This window comes from Hevea brasiliensis, chromosome 13 (assembly GCF_030052815.1).
Source record: "Hevea brasiliensis isolate MT/VB/25A 57/8 chromosome 13, ASM3005281v1, whole genome shotgun sequence".
Classification (NCBI taxonomy): Eukaryota; Viridiplantae; Streptophyta; class Magnoliopsida; order Malpighiales; family Euphorbiaceae; genus Hevea; species Hevea brasiliensis.
In genome coordinates this window covers 59,485,380-59,492,269 of record NC_079505.1, presented here as the reverse complement: position 1 = coordinate 59,492,269, position 6,890 = coordinate 59,485,380, and positions in this window count along the sequence as shown.

Here is a 6,890-nt window from a genome sequence, read left to right as displayed (position 1 = left end):
ACTTTCATTTTTAATGGGATTTTTTTTCCTAAACATTATTAATGGGATTTTTGGGTCAATTTACGTGCTCTGTCATCTCTATCAAGGCTCACTTTAGGAAATTTTGATAAAATTTTACATGCAATTAAAAAACCAACGATGGATATAATTAAAGGTGGATCTAGTTACGCATGAACAACATTAATTTATCACACTCAATTTAAAAAGAATTTTTTTATGTATAGTATATATTATATTATTCATATATTTCTATTAAAATAATTTTTTTACCTCATTAAAATCTTTAAAATATTATTAGATTTAATAAATTTAGACTTGTGAGACTCTTCACCTTAAACACCTACTATTTTAATCTTTTAAAATAAATAATAAAATATAAAAAAGAAAAAAAAATCAAAGCCTATCTATTAAACACTAAAATATGGAGCTCTATTTTTCTACATCTATCTCTTTACTTTCTAGCTTTCATCTCTTCTCATTTTCTCATTCACATAATCACATTTTTTTTCCTCTCATCTGTCTCTCTCTTTTCTCTAATTCTCTATTAGTTGGCTTTGTTTTTTTTGCTATTCATTTTTGTGTCAATAAAACTAGTGAACAAACTTAATTTTATAAAATAAATTAGGCCTAATGGTCTAAAAAAGCCTAAACTTTATGAGTTTTGTCAATTATAGCAAAAAAAAAAATTATCAATTTTGGCCTAATTTGAAACTTTCGTGTTAATTATGGCCCAAGTCTTAAAATGGGTAAAGTGAATGCTAATGTGAAGATTAACGTGGCAAAAATAAATTTTTTATATGTTGTTGCTAACGTGGCAGCTGATGTGGCATGAACTTTAATTTCTTGTTATGTTGTTACTAACATGGTAAAAATATTATTATTTTATATATTATTGTAACATGGCAAAACTTTAATAATAAAAAAAGCTAAAACTTTTTTGCTTTTGTCAATTATAGCTAATTCTATAAGTTTATTTTATTTATAACCAATTGACTAATTTTGACCTAACTTAGTCAAAACTAATATTTTATTATATTTATAGTACTTAGCATAATAAAAAAAAATTTTCCTCTCTCATCATTTTTTTGCCAATATTTATATAATTTATTTGTGAAAATAGCAAATTTTTATTTATTTAAAATTAAAAATATCTTTGAACTCACTTTTCTCTCTAAAAAAAATCATTACACCCACCACTCTCACTCTCCCTTTCCCTTTCTTCTCACATACTGTCATCTAATAACATATACACAATCCTCCACCCACCTCTTTCTCCCTCTCTCTTTCTCTCTCTCTCATATATACACGCACACACACACTAAGCAGCAACATTTATTATTGACACATTTTACTTGAATTTTTAATTTTTAAATAAATAAAAAATTTTGTCTATTTTTACAAATAAATTCCATAAATACCGCAAAAAAATGAGGGGAGAGAAAGGAAAAATTATTTTTTATTATACTAAATAATATAAATATTCATTTTTGACAATATATTAAGTAATAAAATATTAATTTTTTACTAAGTGAAATCAAAATTAGTCGACTAGCTATAAATGAAACAAATATATAAAATTGGCAATAATTGACAAAAGTTGAAAAGTTTTAACTTTTTTATTATTAAAGTTATACCATATCAGCAACAATATATAAAATAATAATTTTTTTGCTACGTCAGCCGCCACATTAGCAACAACATAACAAAAATTTAAAGTTCATGTCACATCAATTTCCAGATGAGTAACAATATATAAAAAGATAATTTTTTTCCACGTTAATCCCCACATCAGTATTCACTTTATCCAATTTAGGACCCGGGCCATAATTAACACAAAAGTTTCAAATTAGGCCAAAACTGACACAAAAAATTGGCTATAATTGATAAAACTCACAAAGTTGGGGCTTTTTTTGACCATTTGGCCAATGAATTAATAGAATTAGTGATCTTCCTCAAAAAGCTAGTAAAAAAAAGTATATCTATTGGTTTACTTGGTTGTTGTTAGTAGTATACCCTAGTGCATATCATTTTGTATGTATCTTGTACACATTTCATTAATAAAAGGCGATTTCACTTTTCCGTTTACATAATGTATTTATGTGTAATAGAAAAGGTCTACTGATATTTTATTAGAAATTCTATTCTTAAGTTATTAAGAATATGAGTGACAGTATTTCTAGTACAAAGTATCATAAATTGGCTCACAATTAAGGATACTTCACAAAGGACATGACTTATCCAGCAAGATTATAATCATGTTTGTTCCCAAGATATTCATATGAGATATAAATAAGATGGAGTGATGAGTCTCATGTCACATAATAAATATGATAGGCACTTATACATGATAAGTAGGCCAAACCAGTGACGTTTATGACAAGCACATGGAGTTTACTCTTGTCAATGCATTGTCATATATTATATCAGTGCATATAATCTTTAGACATGAGATAACACAGTTATCTTGTATGTAGGTGGTTTGAGTTTGATACTGCTTTCATACTTATACTGTGTATGGGTATATGGGCATGTGTTGGCTTCTACTAGTTATATATGGAGATAGCTGTTAATCAAGATGGAATCCGTTACCCTAAGTAAATAGGGATAAAATCCTATATTCATTTAATTGTTCTTGATGTTTCAAGTTCCTGGCCAAGACAAATAGATTTAGTCAGAAAAGAGTTTCTGATAAGAAAATCTAATTAATCAAGAACTAAAATTAAAAGAGAACATAATGTTCATAGCAAATGATTGGGATTTTGTAACGGATAAATTCTAGTGCATGGTAACATATGATTAAAGGTTCATTTAAGGTATTAATTGTTACTGATTGGGTGGCCAGAGCACGCTATACTAGGTGTCAACCATGGTTTATGAGATGCCTAAAATGATTTAGAGAAATCATTTATGGTAAAAAAGAGTTCTGATGATATTAAGAGTTAATATCATATGTCATTGCCAATTAGTGATGAGCCTAGTGAGTCACAAACATACATAAGTTAATCACCAAGTAAAATATGATTTAATTAATTAATTAAAGAGTTTAATTGATTAATTAAATAGGTTTGATTTGCAATGAGATTGCAAAGTCTCTAGCATAGCTTGAAACCAAATCTAAGTTATTAGATGTATAGTATAAGTTAAATTTTTATTTAAAGTGTTTAAATATGAATTTAATTGTGAGAAATTAATTAATAGAGATTAATTAGTTAATTTATATTTGATATAAATTGATTAGAAGAGGAGAAATAATGATTTTGGGTTGAGAACTCAAAATTACAACATAAGGGTAATTTGGTCATTTCACATGGTAACATGTGGCACCATGAGATGGTGACACATGGCACCATATAAACTTGCCATTTGTCTTCCTATCATACAAGATGATCAAAATCAAGATTAAGTCTAGCTTTGACACTTGGCTTGATGAGATTAAGTCAATTAAAAATAAGATGCAACGTGGTGGTGACATGTGGCAAAGGGTTTAAGTGATTATTTGACCTAATTATAAAAAGAAAAGAAAGAAGAATTAAAAATATAACTCTCACTATTCTAAGGGTGGCGGTAGCCACTATTCCCTCTCCCTCTTCTTGTTTTCTTCATCAATTCAAAGAGAATCATTCATTCCCTTTGAATTAAAATTGCTCGAAATTGTTTCTAGTGTCCTACACACACATATAACCTTTATAAAAGCAAATTCCCAAATTATAATTGGTTGGCAAGGCTTGAGAAGCAAAATTAGGGGCTGTCATTAGTGATCTTAGTGTGGACAAGCTAGAGGGACAACACTTGGGGTCCTAGGAGCTTCCTAAAGGTGTCAATTGCATCCATAGTACATCAAAGAGGTTGGTGCCTAAATTCCTCTTTCAAATTAGAGTTTAATTGAATTAATTTATTAATTCACAATCTTAAATGGCAAATGAAGATCCTAATATATATTAAAAGTTTTTTAATATGTAATTGAGCATTGAAATTAATTAGGCACATAAGAGATGTGGCATGATGCATAAAACCCTAGAAGAAAAATTTTGAAATTCAATGCTCCAATGAACCAATTACCATGCTTTCGCTTCTTCAATTAGTATCAGAGCCACTATATTTGCCATTAGGATTGAATATGAGGTTTAATTGTGTGATTGGATCAAATTTGGATTGATCTAAAGCTGTTTGGATCTCACCTTGGTGGCGGTATGAAAGTCAATCACACCCTAAGGGTGTGTTTGATGTATGCGCATGGTTTATGGGCCCTTTATGCAATTGTTGTATATTTTAAGGTCCATAATTAGGCCCATACCTAATTAAATTATTTAATTTGAAATTTTAATCACACAATTAATTTTTGAAAAATGTTTTCAAGGTATTAAATTTGGAAAGGGTTTCTAAATTTAAATTTATTTGAATAAGATTCAAATCTGAATTTTTTAGTTGAATATGTGATATTCAATTTAATTTTTTAGTATGTATATTTTATTTAATTGTTAAATTTTAATATGGATGATGGATGATCATATACAATAAAAGACCAATGTGATTGGATTTGTTTCTTTTATTTTTCTTTGGATTGTAAAATAATTAATTTTATTTTAGTGGCATGTATTATAAATGTTATAATAATTTGGGTTGTAATTTCATTTATTTGAGAACTTTAAAGTCCATATTTTTGTAAATTTGCCTTGGTATGCCAAGGATTACAATGTAATTGGATTGCAAAAAGATTAAGAAGGTCAAGAGAATTGGTGGGACCAGTGGGAGGAAATCAAGATCAAGTGTTGATTATGTACTCCTTCAGCAACTCTTGTAAAATGAATGAATGAAATACACCTAGGAATGCCCTGATTCAATTCTTGGTAGCTCAGAATTGAATCCCTTAGAAAGTCTATGATCATACCATATTATTTATTTATCCATGTATGCATGAGATGTAAGAGAATATATGCAAGTATATGATATATGCATGCCAATTGGATAATGTGCAAAGTGGGACCATAATAGTAATTAAGTCGACCACTAAATCTTCCAAACAAATGATTAATTTAGAAATGGTATAATTAAAATAATTATATCATGGCCCTCCATTGAGGTAATTATTTTAAGAAATTTTAAATCTTGCATGTGATGCATTTAATTTAAGAGATTTTCTTAAGAATAATTGTTGAGCATGAGATGTTGTAAATATGTAAATAGTTGATGGCCAATAATGGATGTGCCTGAGGACATTAAAATTATTTACATGTTTATTGGCTCAATGTGATCAACTTAACTAATGCAAGATAAATCAATAATGGATGTGCCTGAGATTTTGAGCATTAGGGGCTAGATAAATGATTGAACCTCACATGAGATGTGATGGGCAAGGAGTTACTCACTTATAGTTTATTGTAATTCCAATAATGGATGTGCCTGAGGATGATCAATAAGACTATAAGAAATCAATCACCCACTAAAAATTTATCCAACTAGGATTTCCGTTTTCTACTTTGGAAGTGTAGGATTCGCCAAGTTAGTGGAAGGACCAATTTGATTAAAAGACCATAATCATTTTGATTAAATTACTTGATACATTTACTAATTAATCTAGTTATTTTCTGTAGTTAATTTTTTTATAATAATTAGTACACAACAACCACCATTATCTAATATCCTTGCGAGCATACTTGATCACAATAGGTTGACGAGACCTAATCTTTCTGATTGGCTAAAAAATTAAAAACTTGTCCTGAACTTAAAATGTATTGGATACGTTTTAGACTCAAAGGTTATTGGTCCCTTACCTCCACAGGCCACTCAAGAGGAACTAGATACTTTGGACAAGTGGAAGGAGCATGATATGAGAGCCAAATGTTATATGCTTGCTTTTATGAGTAATGAGTTACAAAAGCAGCACGAAAATATGCAAAATGCAAGTGAGATCCTCTTTCACCTGCAAGAGTTGTATGGTGAGCACAGCAGAAATGCTAGGTATGAGATATCTAGACAGCTATTCCGCATGAGGATGTCTGAGGGACAGAATGTAGGAGATCATATCCACAAGATGATTCGGCATATTGAGCAGCTGGAACATCTTGACTTTCACATAGATTTCTAATTGCAGACGGATTTGATCCTTTAGTGCCTGCCTGAGTCATTTGGGAATTTTGTGACAAATTTTCATATGACAAAGCAAGAGTTTACTTTGGCTGAGTTACTTAACATGCTGATTATTGCCCAAAAGAATATGCCGGGCAATAAAGGAAAAGAGGTGGCTTTGATTGTATCTTCTTCTTCTACTGAAAAGTCCAAAAAGAAGAAGGGCAATAAGAATAAGAAACCTCAAATTCCTGGACCTTCCAAGAAGATAGCCAAGTAGAAGGGCAAGACCGAAGCTAACAAAGGCAAGGAAAAGTGTTTCCATTGCCAGAAGGATGGGCACTAGAAAAGGAGCTGCCCATAGTATCTTGCTTCTCTGAAGGACAAGAATGATAGACATTCAGAAGGCATGTCTATGTCATGTTATTTAGATTCTTATGATACTCATAGTTCATCTACAGCTTGGGTTTTAGATACTGGTGCTAGTTCTCATATTACTTATGATATGCAGGAACTAGCAAATAGTAACATCTTGCAATCACGAGATATTAGACTCCGAGTTGGCAATGGCTCAACTATTGAAACTTTAGCCATAGGATCTAAATCTTTATATATGTGTGCACATGTTTTGTATTTAAATAATGTTTTGCATGTACCTGATGCTTTTAAGAACATCATTTCTATATCTAGTTTGACTAGAAATGGTTATGAATTTCAGTTCACAAATGATGTTTGCCATTTATTTTGAAAATAAATATGTTAGCTTGGGCTATATGCATGATGGACTTTATTATTTAGATAATAATGTTAAATACAAATCTAAT